This window comes from Corvus kubaryi, unplaced genomic scaffold, assembly GCF_017639235.1.
Source record: "Corvus kubaryi isolate FWS band 111438036 unplaced genomic scaffold, C.kubaryi_AGA036_p1.0 71, whole genome shotgun sequence".
NCBI classification, from domain to species: domain Eukaryota; kingdom Metazoa; phylum Chordata; class Aves; order Passeriformes; family Corvidae; genus Corvus; species Corvus kubaryi.
This window is the reverse complement of record NW_024582059.1, coordinates 11,610,484-11,626,940: the sequence shown is the minus strand read 5'-3', so window position 1 is coordinate 11,626,940 and position 16,457 is coordinate 11,610,484. Positions and strand designations below refer to the sequence as shown.

Sequence of the window (16,457 nt, the reverse complement as noted above, 5' to 3'; positions counted from 1 at the left end):
TATTTCTTCCTCAGATCTGCAATCAAAACGGAGCTCTGAAGCCTGAAAGCCACAAGAGTCAAGTCTGTAGAAAAAGGGGTGTTCTGTACCAAACAGAGTTTTCTCAGCACAAAAGACAGCTCTTTGAACAGGCTGGAGAGACCCCTGGCCAGTCAGCCCTATACAGCTGCAAAACCTTCTGAAACATGTCCAGATGCTCCCTATTGAAGTTTCAGGCAATGTCCTACAATAGTCCCCAAAGCAGAGGAACTGAAAGGAAGGCGTTTCAGAGGCAGGGTGGTAGCCCAAACTAAGCAAATAACTGTTTTGGTTGACATTCTGCCCAAGGCTCATAATTGAAATAAAAAGCTTTGACCTGTAAGAAACCCCGGGTGTGGTGGAAAGTGCTTCCTGGGCTGGGGGAAACGGGTGAGCCGCCCTGTCAGCTGCCTGGGGCATGGGTGAGCAAATACGTGGTCTCTGGCTGAAAAGTGATTATGATGGGAAATATTTTGTACAGATTCATACTTAATGATTTTCAGGATTACTCAGGTACTTTTATTTTGAGGCTTCAATAGAAACTTGATCTTAAGGGCTGCGAGAATAATCCTGTCAAATCAAAGCTGTTGATGCTTTGGCACAAGCATCACTCACAAGACTTAAATTTTCCAAGCCCCATAAACACAGTCCAGCATGGCAGAGTCCATTGATGAGGGGACAAGTCATTTGCTGGAATGTGCAAATCCTAATGAATCAAGATAATACAACTTGAAAGGCTCCAGAAACAAAGCTTCTCAACATGCTGTCAGTGTGCTGTGTATACAGCACAAGGCAGTGCATGTTTGAGAGCAAAAATAGGTTCATGGCCCTGGCTCAGAAAGGACATTTAAAACATCATTTATTATGTGATCTATGGCTGACAACAATCTGTTCCCCTGTTTTGGCCAGATTTTAAACTTCACTGAGCTCCATTTCCTGCACCCATCTCATGCTGCCATTGTCTCGCTGTGGAGACTGTGGGAAATGCTTTAGGGTAGCTTATATAGGATGCAGAAGAAGCATCATTACCATTTGTAAAAGGGATTGTTTTAATCCAGGAAACAATAGAAACATCTTATAAATGGTGAGCAGCTGGTCCAAAGGACAAATCTAAAACATTACATTATCCCTACTGGGAACTGTGAAATAAGAGTCTACTTTAGTAGTCCTCAGCAGTACTTTTTCCTGGTAAATGTTGCAGTGTTGGTAAATGGAGAGTGTATTTATGGAATAGCTTTGTTTTTGATGGGACCAGTGTAATTCTGATGAGGCTCATGTCTGCAAAAAGAGAATTTCATTGGGGTATTTGAAGATTATGACTGTAACATTTCACGATTAGGTGGCTTTATGTATGTGCTAATTGGCAATATGACAGTCTTTTGCTTAGTGAACTGATCCCAAGGGTGATCTCATTGTTTTCTCATGATTTAACAAGGAATTAGAATCCTAAACAGTGGTAAAATGCATTCAAAAGTATTTGACCTTGACCAAATCATAGCTTTCAGTTCAATTTTATTTTTCATTCCTTGCAGAGGCTTGATAAACCAGAGGAACTGCCCATGAGTTTTGCACCTGCTATAACTTACTGATTGGTACTATTTGGAACTTGTGTTGTCTTTCGTGAGACACCCAAGCATAATTATGCCAGTTCACCCAGCACAGCCTGTTCCCTTCATTGCTCCAGGATAAAGTGTCTGTTGTTCCTAAACTCAGTGACTTTCGGAACACTTTGAGAGAACACGTTTTCTTGAAAAGAAAAAGAGAGGAAGTCAACAGAGTCTTGTATTAACTTGTTCATGCTCCAGTTATAGCTGGAGAGGCCTCCTGTGGAGGGTGTCCTCAGCTTTCCTGAGACAGGGCAAGTTACGGGAGATAGCTTGTCCCTGGGACCTCGAGAGTCTCAACTTTTGATGTTTGCATTTATGGCATACACTTTTCCTGTGCAAAATAATAAATTGGAGAACGAGCTCCAGCCTTGAGTAACCTTATGAGCTCCCCACCTGTTACCAATATGAGTATGTTAATGAGCCTTAATTGCCCAGAAAAACCCCACAAGGGAGTTCCACCCACACATCTTACCCACACCTTGAGCTCCACTGAAGGTCAGGATGGATTGCCTCCTCCTTCTCTCTGAGCACAGCTTTCTACAGCTCCATCTCCTGCGGCTTGTGCTTGGAACCCCAGATGTGGCTCACACCTTGCCGTGTCGAGAGCCACCGAAGGACCCACTCTACCCAATGTTCAGGTACTGTGGGGGGACAGGGTCCTGATGAGCAGTGTATGACTGGTGCTGGGGCTGCCCTCAGCTCCCCCAGAACTGGACAGCCCCTCTTGCTGTTCCCTGACACTGCAGCCTTGCAGCTCGGCATCCTTTGCTCTGGTGGGGCAAGGGGGAGAGAGAGCATGGCTGAACAGTAACAAAAAGCAATCTGTGCTGCAAAGCAGTTTGGTGCCATCCCTGGATGGCATCCTTTCCTTCTGTTGTGTCAGACACCCTGCTCACCTTTGTGTCATCTGCCAGCTTGCTGAGGGTGCACTTGATCTCGCTGTCTGGGTTGTTGATAAGATATTAACAAGTGCCACTCCCAAGGCAGAGCCCTGAGGGGCACCACTTGTCACCAGCCTCTACCTGGACATAGAGACATTGACCATCCAGCCAGTACCTTATCCACTGAACAGTCCATCCATCAAATACCTGTCTCTCCAGTTTGGAGATAGGGCTGTCACGTGGGACTGTGTCAAAGGCCCTACAGAAATCTAGGCAGATGACACTGTTTGGTCTTCCCTTGTTGACTGTTGCTGTCACTCCATTGTAGGAGGCTGCCAGATTGGTCAGGCATGATTTGCCCTTGGTAAAGCTGTGCTGGCTATCTCTGGTCACCTCCTTGTCTCATATGTGCCTTAGCATGGCTGCCGTGAAGATCTGCTCCATGATCTTCCCAGACACAGAGGCAAGGCTCACCTGCCTGTAGCTCCCCAGGTCTTCCTTTCTTCCCTTTTTAAAAATAGAAGTGTGGTTTCCCTTTCTTCAGTCGGGACCTTGCCTGACTGCCATGATTTTTCAAGTATGATGGAGGATGGCTTGTCAACAGTACCAGCCACTTCTCTTAACTGGGAAGTTGGTATAAGAATCTAGAAAGGGATTTGACTGTGCCTGTATTTTTGGTCAAACTGAACTTTGATCCCTATTTCAAAATACCCCAAAGGCAGTGTTTTGCATTATAGACACAGTCTTTGTGTGTTGCTTTCCTGAGTAAAAATGAAATTAACCTCCCCACAGTATCCCCCTTGTTCAATCTTCCATGCAAGTCTTGCATCATTGCTTACCACCTAATGCACCTGGCAAACTCTGCTGGCTGCTCTTTGTTTTCAGAGGAGTGTAGGCTGCTAGGTGTGTATTGTTGGGTTGGTTCTTCCTTGCGCTTTTTTTTTTTAATTAATATTTTGTTGCCATAAAGCATTTTATTTTATTTTACTCTTATTTTATTTTATTCCACCCTACACAGAGACTTTTTAATTTACATTTTCTTTCATCTGGAATCTCACGGCCTTTGATTCATATTTGCTCTTTGTTTTGATGTACAGAAAAAGCTTAAGACATACTTGGCTCTAATAGCTGTACAAATTCAAACCCTGGTAAGGAAGAGAAATATTTGAAACCAACTCAATCCTGGTTTATTTAAAGATTTAATTTACACGTAGATTTCAAATAAAAAATAAAATAATGATCTATATTTTGTTACTAGATCTTAAAATAATAAAATCAGCCATAGTTTACATGCTTGTTGGGTGACATTGGGTGTTAAGGAGGAGAGAAAGCTGAGGTTTGTTTCCAAAGGATTCTTGTGAAGTGACTTTGAAACATGGCTTAAAGGGTAATTGCTTTTCCATCATAAAATTTTTAAAGGAGAGTGATTTTCCAGGTGTTTGATAAACACTTTGTTAAATAATATGTCTAACATGAAAGGTTCAGTGAAAACCTTTTTTTTTTTTCAGAAACTAAGCATTGCAAGGAGAGGAGAGAACCCAGCTCCTCCTATGTTGTAGCACATCAACCAGAAAGAATGTTAGGGGCTGTAGCCAGAGCATTACAGGGGTCCAACATTTACCCATTATTGACCCATCAGAGGGGAGCCAAGAGGCAATAGTAACCACTTGAAATTTTATGGCTAAGATATTAATGGATTAATTAATTTTTTATTTCTTTAACACTGTTCACAAAAATAATCTCTAATTGCAAAAAATGCACATAGTGTTCTCCAGTCTGGAATGTAAAAAGCCAAAACCAAATATGCATATTTTTAAATGCTTTCTCTGTAATGTGTCAATACCTTGAAACAGCACCTCACAGGAGCAGCAGTGTTTCTAAGTCATGATAAATGCAGGAGAAATGCTGATGCTTTAATAATGGGGGAAGCCTTCAAATTGAAGTTGTGGGATGGTGGCTTTTTTCCTTTCCAGGAATGGTTTTTCTCTCCCTTGTACAAAACATGAAATGAATCCTAACTATGTATGTGCTGTCTCTGGATTTACAACCACGCGTTCCTGCAGTCCCTAAAATTTCAAAGGGTTAATGCTGAGCAAATAGATAAAAAACTTTTCCCTAGATAGATTTGTGAAAAAAGGTGTGGGTGTTTTGTATAAAAGAAAACCGGATCCTCTGGTTGCAAGGTAGAAGAAAAAAATTCTTTTCCTCCAGTGTGGTGTGTCTTCCTAAAACTTACTTTTATCCCACAGGAATATCTGTTTTCAGCAGTAAAATGAAAGTCTGAGGGAGGCAGTGAAGGACACAACTAAAGCAACAGGACATGTTTTCAGTATTTTCATTCTCTGAGCTTTACCTCTGGTGGTCAGTCCTTTCTGTGCTCAGTATAAATATGCCTGCTGAGAAATACTCATGGAGACCTTGCTGCTGCTTCTCTTCCATTTCAATCCCCCAAATGGGGCTTCAGTGGGGCTCAGACACTGCTCAAACCCTCCCATCCATTACTTAAACCTTACTAGGGCCACTCCAGCACGAGAGCTTATGGGTTGAAAAGGGCTGAGTAGGAAGGGATTTGTAGGGTGCATTTCCATGTTGTAAAACACTTTCCAGAACTGGCAGGAGCTGATGCTCTACAGGATAATTGCTCTTTCACTTTGGGAACTGGAAGTAAAATACAGAGGTCTCATGTATGTTCTCTTTGTGATGGATGGCGATGAAAGGGACTGTCCCTCATGTGCTGCTGCTTTTTATTATTATTATTACATAATAGCATTCTGAAAAGGTTTAAAGGGGATTTCTGTTACTCTGATGCAGGAAAGGTTGTATTTCACTAGCAGCAGTTCCCCCACTGTATTATGCCCCTGTGAATGCACAATAATGCCTGAATGCTTGCAGGCAGCCTGGGTGTGTTTATCTGTTTCAATAACCAAGCTTTTTATCTGCCTAAACAAAATGGAATAAACATCAGATTTAGCTGATGCCACCATGCCAGTAGCAGGGGAAGAGAGAAGAAACACGTTTCTGTGATATGCCTTGTTTTACCCAAAAGTCCCACGGAAGCTACTAAATAATTCACTGTGCTGGAGTATATGGTGCTCAGGGCCTGGAGAAAGCTGCTCAAGGGGAAATAGTTTGGTAAGAATGAAGGAGAGCATGGGATGGAGGCAAATAGACTGACCAGCATGCAAGGAAGTTATTTGTTCCTGGAAAAATAGTTCCTAGAGTGGCAGCTCCTCCCCTCTCGCTCTGTTCTGCTTCCAGCACAGCATCAGGACATGCAGTGGTGCAACTAACTGTGGTCTCCATGCCTGGGTTTGGAGGTGTCTGTGTCCTGCTGATTGCTGAAAAACATATTAGTTTAGCAAGCATTCACAGTAGTGACTGCCAATATTTACACCTATTTGCAACTTTTATCTGCTCAGATATATTCAAAGCTCCGAGGGACTTTTACTATTGCCACCTCAGCAGCATGAGGAGACCATTTTCAGTTTCATCATGTACTTATTATGAAATAACAGCTCTCCCTTATAGGTGGCTTTATAGCTAAGTACTACACTGGGAATTTAAAAAAATCCCACTTTATTTTCCACCAGACAAATATCTACTATTTTTTTGGCCGGGGTCTCAGAACACAGCAAGAAAAGAACTGTAATCAATTTTCCATGTTGTGTTTTCTTGCTTCTTAGAGTTTGGGTAATTTCACTGGTGGTTCTCCCATTCTTATCTATGCTAACAACTATAACTTCTGGTATTCAGTTACTCTGTGGTCCTGAATTTGAAGACATTTCTTTGCATGGCTTTTGGTAAGAGCAAGCTATTTGAGTTTACTCATTTAGGCCTGTCATTAAAGCACCCTAAACCCAAGCAGTGCCCTGACAATATGGTTGGATGTGTGGTCCCATCTCCAGTAGCCTTTATAAAGGACATAATGACACGGGCATCTGTGCAGCTGAGCTGCAATACAGCCCAGGAGAGTGATTGGGATAAAAGGTGCTAATGGGAAACTCTGGATCTCTCTCATGAGAAGTCTAGGTAGGACAGGAAACTTTTCCTTGTTTCCTCTTGAAATGTTTGGACTAATTGGATTGCCTGGACCAGCGAAAGAAAGACCTCTAGTTGAGAGCTTCAGTCAGAATGCAAAGGGTCTGTTCTCAAATGATGTTTTTGTTTATTTGTATCTCTTACATCTCATACAGTTTCCAATATACAATTACACTAAGTGGTGATTATTTTTTTGTTTGCTTCTTTAATAGTATTTACCTCTGGGTTGTTTTGTTACCATTTTTTATGACTGAAAATTGGTTTTAAAGTTTTCTCTTTCCTCCTGATAGCATTACAAAAATTTAAGTGCTTTTATTATGATATTTTTATTTATTTTAGAAGAGAAACTGTAATAACAATATTTGGCCAGATGACTGGCTTCTCAAAGTTTCAATATGCAGCCAGGCTGTGTAGGGGAGAATATGCAATGATGAATATTTTAAATCTGAGTAGTGTGAAGGCATGGCAAAGCCAAGGGTATGAAGGGGATGTGGCGGCTGATTCCTGGATAATAAACTGTTTTAAACATTTTCGTGCTAGCAAATTTCATTTTTTTCTAACGAACTGAAGACAGACTTTGCTGTTTTCTGGACATGGAACCCACTGGCTTTCACCTGATGTACTGCTCTGTCATTAACGCATCAAAGGGCTCGCTCTTTGGAGCCTCATCAGGAGAAAGCCAGTGTACTGAACCTCTGGAAATCATCTCTGCAGCGCAAAAGAGCAGCAGTCCAAGGGATTGTGTGACATGGCAGGTCTTGAAAGCACAGCACATCAAGGAAGGAAGGGAGTTCCACAACTTCAAGGGTACTTGGCTGTTATTTTTAGAGTTATTTGACTGACAGATCACTATGCAACAGTGATGTGTATGGGGAGAGCTAGTGAAATAGTGCTGGAGATGGTTACAGTCTGATGTAACTCCAGTGTGATGACAATTCCCTGGCTCTTAGTGGCATTTTGTCCCTGACATGTAATGTTCTACTTGTCAGCTCTCTTTTGTTTTCCATGGCTTGTTTCTCCTTGCTTTCCACACCAAACAACAATGAGCAAATGAAAAGGATCCTTTTATGAGTTAATGAATGCCTTTTGTGGTTTTACATATTCCACTCTGGGTGTAGGAGAAAGGCATTGTGTGGCTGAGCCTGTGGCTGGCAAAATGGGTACTGCAAATACAAGGGCACCTAATTCAAAATAAAGTGAGACCCTGTTCCTTCCCACTGCGAGAATAAACCAATCTCTCTGTGTGGGACTTCTTTGCCTTGGGTGGGTCCCTGGTGTAGAAATCCACAGTCTTCTTATTCCCATTTTTCTGATCAAGCCTGACATACTTGGAAAAGGCAAAACATGACCAAAGGAAGATCTCAACAAAGAAATGTACCTTTTCCTATGCAAACTCTACTGATTTCATCAGGCTTTCACCAGGCAGTCGTATGGCCTGCTGGATAAAAGTAAAACAGCTTAAACAGTTTTGTTCCAAGAACTTTTTATGGCAACTCCAAGACAGAGCCCCGATCCTTGTTTTGATGTCTTAGGGAATACTGAGAACTTTTGCCGTCATTGTGTGAAAGGTCAAATTTTATCCCCTGTGACAACACAGCTGCGTTCAGGGAAAACTGCTGTTGTTATTGCATTAAATTGGTCATTTTATGCTCTCCATCTCTTTTCAAGGGTTTAAATCCAAGAGGAAATCCCACTAAGATCAAATAACATTACAGTGTAGGAAGAATAAGTATATATACATACCCTATATGGACATGACAAACAGTAAATATAAAAATAATACCTATTATGCGAGTCCTAAAATAAAGAATTTTAGGAGGAAGAAAAAGCATAAAATATACTTCATAATAATGAAATGAAATTATTATAAAAGAACGATGACAAACTTGCTTTTAATTAAAATAACACCTGTTGGATTAAGTTTCAAAGAAGTGATCAAAGAAAATACTGAGCAAAAAACAAGGCACACAGTAAGTGTTTAGTAGATCAAAACATGTAAAAATGTTTCAGAGAAGTATGAGATGTAAAAGGGAAAAAAACATTGGGGATTATGTTGGGATTATACTGAAACTTGACTAAAGGAGCAACACTCCTGAACAAATAACATTGCATTAAACTAATTAGAGTTTAGAATATGAAATTGTTAAAGTTTGCTATCTCAGCTGTTTCTTTAAACTGGAAAAGGGATTAATCTATATTGTAAAAATAGTTAGTGGTTCAGAGGGCAGAAGCTATAAAATACTGCTGAAGTTTGGCGAAACAATAACAAAATCCACAAGAAAGTCTGCGGTCCAAGTCCTTGGAAACCTTAGATATGTGAAGAGTGCTTTGTGCAAGTCCATTTACTGGACTTGGGAGCAGTACTGCTATCAGCAAGGTGTATGTGGGTGCTTTGGGATGTACCCAAAATCCAGGATGTTTTGTCTGCAGTTTAAGACTGAGTAGTTTAACTGAAGTTAAAAGCATCACAGGCAACAGATTTATTTTCAGTTGGAGGGTATTCTTCCCCCACTGCCGTTGTCCTAGAGACAGTCTTCTGTTTTTATTCTTTCAAATTTCCTCTGAAGATTTTTTGCACTGTAAACTTTCTTATTTAGTAAAGATGTCTAGTGTTCAGTTCTGAAGGCTTGCAAGCCCCATTTAAATCAATAGGGATTGTGAATGCCAGAAATTCATAAGAGGACTCCAGCACACTGAAAACTTGTGGAGGATGTTATGGCTGACTGCTGGCTCCTCTTGCTGGTGAAAGATGCTGAGGGAGGCAGCCAGCCAGCTGCTCTCCCCAGGAGGGAGTTAGTCCCTGGATCTCAGTTTGGGAACGGCTGTCTTAAACAATTTTGTTCAAATATAGTGCCTTTTATGTTCTTTCCAATTCTCTGTCCCTCTCGCGATTACCATTTCACATGGGAAGCATGTACCCTTTCTTCTTGTTCCTCTCCTTTTATTGAGATGGGCTGTCAGTGTTTTACTCCCAGTGTATTACATACTTAAACACATATATGTATGTGTGTATCCTAAGGCAGAGTGAGGGAACAAGAAGTGAATTTGATCCTAAGCTTCTCGGGTTTGCACAGCAAATATGAAACAAGATGTGTTTTACATGTTTGGGGGTTTTTTATAAGCATACTGCATGGCACATTGTGTAGGTGATCAGCATGTTACACTATCTGATGGGCAAAAGCCTTTTTGACATAGTGTAAGTGGTAATTATCTCTTCCCTAAGTAATTTTTTAGCTGGCTGATGAAGGTTTTTGATACTCTGTTTATCACTGTTTAAGGGCTGATTTGAAAATCACAGCACTGCACTACAGACACTGTACTCCAGCAAACAGATGGTACAGAACCATCAGCTGTAATCTGTGAGTAAACAAAGATATGTGAAGTTTGGTATAGAGTTTTGACGATGAGATGTAATTGTGTTACAGAAGTGCAAGAACTAATCTTGCCCTGCCTGTACAGGAAAGGGCAAGCTGTATTTAATCTGGCATGATAATACCATTTTTTTTGCCATATTACTGAAACTTCCAGCTTTGGTGCAGTAGGAAAATCATCATGCCTGATCGACAGTTAGGAAAATGGGAATAAATGGGTTGCATGTGTGTGTTTTTTCCTTTGTCAAATACATAGGGCCACTGAATGACAAACAGACTCCACCAAGTTGTTTACCAAGGAGAAGAAATGCATGAAACAAAAAGCCACCAGGCTCTGCACAAAACATGGAGAATACTACTGTTTTGGAAAGCGGGAGAGAGCATTTGCTTCTAAAATAGAAAGGATTATGTGCTTATGTTGTCTTTCCTAAACATAGACAAAAGGTGAAGAGATCACACAATATTTGTTTTTCCACCGGATGGTTTATTTAAATGTGTTTGGGGTGGCTGGGGGGGCACAGGGGGATTCTCCTCCACTGGCAACACGTAGTATGAGAAGAAATTGCAGAGGAGTGCTCAACACTTAAAGGTCAGGAAGGTGAAAGCATGCCAAAAGCTTTGCTAGGAGGCTCAAACATTTTTGTGGTTTCATGTGTTTACCTTAGCAATGATAGAAGCTTTAGACAATTACCCAGCAGTCTCAACAGTGTCTTGTCAGGCAATGCTACATCCCCTCTCCAGTATTGTCACTGGGAGCCTGATATTTTGAGCATTTTCATTCAAGTGTTGTTTTAATCAGGTCTGATATAATTGGGAGTTAAAGAATGGTGGCTTCATGATCCAGTTAGAAGAGATTAACTGGAGCTTGTGGGGAGAAGAGAGGAATTGTGATGCCTTCATTAGAGCTCAGTCCAGGTCTGCATATTTTCTGTTGCTGTTGATTCATCATAGGTAAGAAGGGCATTCATTTTTGAAGGCTTGCTGTACGTTTTCAAGGAAATTGGTAAAAAACTTTCCCCTTTTGGCTGCATGCTGACATTGGAGTGCTATAGCACAAATCCTTGATTCTCCCATACTCTACTAGTAAAGAGTGAATTATTTTGGTGCCTCAAAGGAAACCACACTTTTCAGTTTCTCAGTTTGTCAGTGTGAAGCAAGGGTGTCCATAAGGCCTCTTTCTCATTGCCAACTGTTTCACTTTATGGCACTTTAAATTCAGTTATACCTTCCTTTTGTTCCTTTCCTATTTGTTTTTATGTCTTCTTTTCCTTTTCATCCCTCTTTATTACTTCCTGAGTGTGTGTTTTTCTTTTCTCTTTGAGTTCTCTCTTTTCTAGGTTCTTCTTGTCGGCGCAGCAGTAATAGATATTCAGTTGTCTTCTAGGAGAGCCAGTACTTCTGTTTGTCTTGGTATTCTCTTTTTTTGTCTGTAGGAGGTAAATAGAAGAGGGAAACCATTTGAAAAGTGAAGTATCTCTGCTGAGAGGGAAACCTTGGTTTCACAATAGACAATATACCTGTGTTATAATGAGCTGTGGCTAGGATACAGGCCAAAAAAAGTGTGGAGCATGAAGTGCACAAGGACAACTTGATACACCGATTTCACAAAATAGCAGTGCAGAAATCTTGCTGGAACGAGCTTTCTGCTGGTTTTCTCAGCATTTCTAAATTTGCCTTGGCTAGTAATAAGTCTTCCACCATGTCAGTCTCTACTATTAACTGAGGTATTTGTAAAGTGGAAAAAAAGCCCCATGCCTACAGTAGCAGGAAGAGGATAGGTTTGGGCCTAAGAACAGAGACAAGCAGCTGGAGATAGTTTGCCCTCTCCCCCGTGTCTGTGGCCCAAAATATTGGAGCAATATTCTGCAAATTAAACATTCTGAGTTAAAGGGGGACTGACTAGCTCCTGTACATGCGAATGTAGCATTAATACGCCAACCCACTTGAAAAGTGAGGGAGTATATTAACTTGAGTGTGAGAAACTGAAATTATATGAGGTTATAGTGATGTGCGTCTGCATGAGCAGTGAGTGTGGCCCAGCAGATCTGCCATGTAAAACAGCTGGTGCTCAGGCCAAGGTGTTTGCACTGGCTGCAGCCTCACCTCGTGCATGGGATGCCTGCTGGCCCCACAGTGCATTAGGTGAACTCCCAGGATGCATGTTTTGGCTTACTGCTTGCAGTCTGTGCACTGAGGTTGCTCCACCTCTGTTTTAAAGCGCGCTCCGGATGCACACTAAAATGCTAATGTAGTCATCCCTTGAACATTCCCATTTTAAAATTGCCTTTTTCCCATTATGATGGACTAAACTGTGGTCATAAGCTTCCAGTATGATAAACTGTTGATCTTTTATTTCCTTTAATCAAGCATAGAGAAGAGGGAAGCAGTAATAAGATAATGCAGAGGCTGAAAACCGTGGGCTGTCAGGTAGCACGGGGATGGTACTGGCCTGCCTGTGGGATGTAGTACAAGTTGCAGCAGGAGTACCCACACTGGGGCTGTGGTGCTGCCTACACTTAGTAATAGATTATTGCTGACACTCTAAACACTATGCAATGTATCGGCGTTTCATCTTTCAATCGCCCGTTCCCACGCTGTCCGTTTTATCTCGATCGTTAATTTAATCCTGGCAGTAAATTGCTTCGCTTTTCTTAAATCTCCCCGTCCCGCCAGCCAAGCGCGGGGGCTCTTGGCCGGGTGTGTGTGGGGACGGGCGGCTGGGTACTGGGCTGGCGATTAATGGACAGGGGCCACCTGCCCGTGCAGCCCCGGCCCCGCGGCTCCGCAGCTCCCCGGGAGTGATCGGGGGAGCGGCGGCCGCGGGGGGGCGGGAGGAGGAGGAGGCGGCCGCGAATCCTCGTCCGGCTGGCCGGGTGTGCGAGCACTAGTGGGAGCTGGAGAGGGCGAGAGGAGGGGAGGAAGCCCCAAACCACCCCGAGCCTGAGCAGAGCGGCTGCGAGCCGGGCGGGGAGGGGGTGTGCGCGGGAGACAGGCGGGGGGCGAGCGCGGCGGCAGCCCCGGGAGCGGCAGCAGCCCCGGCAGAGGAGGCAGCCCCGCGGAGCCTTCGCAGGCGGTAAGCACGGTGAGGAGCCGGAGCCGGGAGCGGGTGCTGCGGCGTGGAGATGCTGCGGCGGGGCGGGCGGGCACCTGTGGCCCAGGGTGCAGGGGGGCCCGGGGTGCCGGGCCTGCGAGCCCCGGGGGCCCCGAGTGCTGCCAGCCTCCGCGGGGGCAGCGCCCCGGACGCGCCCGGCGCCCTCCAGCCCCGGCGGGCGCTCGAGGAGCCGCGGCCGCCCGGCCCCCGTCCCGTCCCGGCTCGGAGCACTCGCCTCGGGCTGCCCCGATCTTGCCCCGGGGGGAGCAGCTGCGGTGAGGCATGTGAGTGGCCACAGCCGGGAGCCTGCTGGCACCGGGCTGCCGGACCTGCTCGCTTCGGGCACAGGCTGCGCCTGGCTTGATACGATCGCGTTACGTGCGCGTCAGGAGCTGGCGATCCGCAGCGCTCCCGAAATGAACTTTTAAATCAAAACGCCGATTTGTCAAGGTACATCTTGTTTTGTAACTGAGGACGATGGAGGGCCCTGTGAATCTTTGGGAAGCAGGAATCTCTCGCGCAGCGGTATGGTATTGTTAACTTACAGACTTTGTCGCTTGTGATGGATGGACTGACGTGAACTCAGATTTACCGGCCAGACTATAGCAGTCGATGTCCTCGGTGATGTTCAGAAACATAGCGTCAGGCCACTCGATTTAAGAACCTGCTGAATGTAAATTACAGAAAGCATCACTGTTTAGGAGTGTCTTGTAGATAAAACCAGAGGTCTGTCTAAGCGTTCTGGGTCTGATGGTGCAGAAAGCAGTGCCTGAGGGGGAGTAAAAATAAGGTAGGCATGTAAGGATAATTCTCCAGAAGGCTCTCTCAACATGCAATGATTTGCAGCTTGGATGCTTTCTAAGGGAAGGCTAGGGTCTTTGTAGCATTCAACTGATTTTTTCCTTTCCATGAACTGCTCTGAGTGCCCCTTGACCCTGTGAAAACTTTTAGCGACGTGCTGTGGCAAGGAAATTCATAGCTTAAACTTTACACTGTGTCAAACCCCATAGCATTTTGTTCTGAACCTTTGTTTGATAGTATGTATGTCTTAACAGAGGGTTAGTGCAGAATTGGTCTCTGCTCTTCTGTGTCCCATTCGCGCTTTTATAAACTTCCAGTGTGTTCTCTGTTGTCTCCTTTTCAGGCCAAAATGCTCTCTTCTACTTCGCTTGAAGTTTACTTTAAGAGGAGGGAAATGAGCAGAGACATAGTTATTTTCTGAGATTGGATCATTTTGAATGTCAGGCATGTTAAAGTTAGGATGTTAAAAGCTAGTCTCTGGGAATAACTCGTGGAGGCAGTGTACATTAGTGTGACAGAATGGCTACCGTGTGATTACCTACAGAGGACAAAATCTCCTCTGTCTGATGACTAGCCTGGCTTACAGCACCAAGTATTCCTTCTTTCTTTCACTGGCAGAGGCTGCATGTGCAGGGAGTGGGTTTCTTTCAGAGGTTTTTGAAAGCAAGCGGAAACCCAACCAGCATTTTACTATTAGAGTGATAATGATGGATTCATAATGTGTTTGTAAGAAGATTCTCTGGTTCTTGTGTTGAAATTTTGCATTGTTAGGAAACAGTTTTCCAGTTATTTCAAAATAAGGAATCCATCACAGTAAATACAACCTAAGGACCTTGACTCTCTTCCCACAACCTACTGCCCTGCTTGGCTTCAGCTGAGCTGCCCTTGATTGACACTTGTGCAATCAGGGAAAAAAACCCTTAGGCCTTTGGGATAGTTGTATCTGTACTTATCTGTGTATGTAATCCTGACTTATAGCAGTCCTTCCTGTGGGTCAGTATACCGAATGCTTTGGCTTCACGTTAGCACTTAAATACATGCTTAATTTTAAGGATACGAGGGGGGTCCATTTTAATTGGTCCACTTGTGTAATTAAAGTGATGCATGTGCTGGGGCCTTTGCTGCAGTGAGACTGGAGCATTTATCTCTTGGCAGAATCAAGCCCTCAAGTTTTGAAACTCCCTTTAAGAGAGCTTTGATTGGTGATGATGTAAACTGACAGATTCACAAAGGCCATTCCCAGCATCTAGTCTTTCTTGAGTGTTTCTGTCATTCTTCCCTATGTATTGTTTCCTGCAAAACAAGAGCTTCAATAAGTGAGATGCAATATCTGTTGCCAGGTGTAAGGAAACAATGAGAGGAAGTCTGATGCTCAGGTGGGAAATGATGTGTTACTACTCCCAAGAAATAAGATTAACTTTTTTTTAGAAGAAGGTTTATGAGCTGCTCTGTGTCTTAACTGCTAATTGCTTGATGCTGACTACAAAGCACTTGTCCAGACTGTAAATCCTGTGGGGAAGGGGCTGCTTTGCTTTGTCTTACAAATGTGATACTTCATGCAGTGTGCTGGGGAGAGTGGAGGGCTGCCTCTCGGTCCAGCCTGTGCTGCTGCTAACAACAGCCATTATGAGTAGTTCACAGCCTTTAGACAGAAAAGTCTCTAAACAGTCTTTTAACAGGTATTTTCTACCAACCTTAGAGTTATTGCAAGGATAGGATAGTATATAAACCAACATGGTTATCTGGGTTGTCATTACTCTTAATTTATGAAATTGGTGAGGATTTATAGATGTATTAGTATTTGACTCATAAGTGCCAAAATGAGCTGATCTGTGCGTTGTAAATACTGCAAATATAGAACAGAAACAAATTAGTTAGATCTGTTGGTGGTACCCTGTAAAACGAACTATAAAATCTTAGGCTTACTGCCATTCAGATTTTTGTTCCTTTTCAGAAGATACAAGCTATTTTTAAATTGTCTCAAACAAACTGAGAATTCTTGCTTCTGATGGCAAAATTTGGAGGAAACTGATTTGAAAACACGGCAGCTTGGTTTAAAGTTCACATGTCAAACTGGTTTTATCACTAGTGCATGTTTCAGATTGGGCTTGGTTCTGGTGAGCTCTTTCCTCTTGCTGTTTTGTATTTGGCTGAGGTAGCAAAAATGTAACAAGGGTTATAGGATAAGTTTTGAAAAAGTCCTGAAATTGTAACATTGTGATGATATCTGTGAATTGTACTGTGCTATATATCAACAACCTTGTTCTTTTGAGTGCCTTAAAGGAGAAAAGATTTATCTGTTACAGCATCTCTAAGTGCTGGACTCTTTTGTAATAAGGAAATGATTTTGAGGTAACTAAAATACCTTATAATGTAGTGTTTGATTACATTATACCAGTTTTTTCACGCGTCACATTACGGAGTTTACTCTTCTCTGCTTAAAATGTCAACGCCTCATCAAGCTGTAAAAAACCAAACCTTTGTGATCAATTATTCTTTATGATCAGCCCATGCCAGAGTGTTCAGGCACGCCCAGGTGGGAGTGCGTACACAGTGTGCACAGAGAGGAGCGTGTATCTGTGTCTCTGGTAATACAGGCAGTATGTTTTAACTGCTGTCATGCACAGACTGTGTTGCAGGATTGTGATAG

General features: G+C 43.1%; 1 protein-coding gene across 2 annotated transcripts in view; it reads left to right on the top strand.

Moving 5' to 3' along the window:
* The first annotated feature begins 12,921 nt into the window (after positions 1–12,921).
* Positions 12,922–16,457, top strand: part of BMPR1B (bone morphogenetic protein receptor type 1B) — a 234,429-nt gene continuing 230,893 nt past the window's right edge. For both annotated transcript variants that reach the window (XM_042049635.1, XM_042049633.1), the window contains exon 1: positions 12,922–12,988. The gene's annotated coding sequence lies outside the window, so the exon portion shown is untranslated. The remainder of the gene's footprint in view (positions 12,989–16,457) is intronic.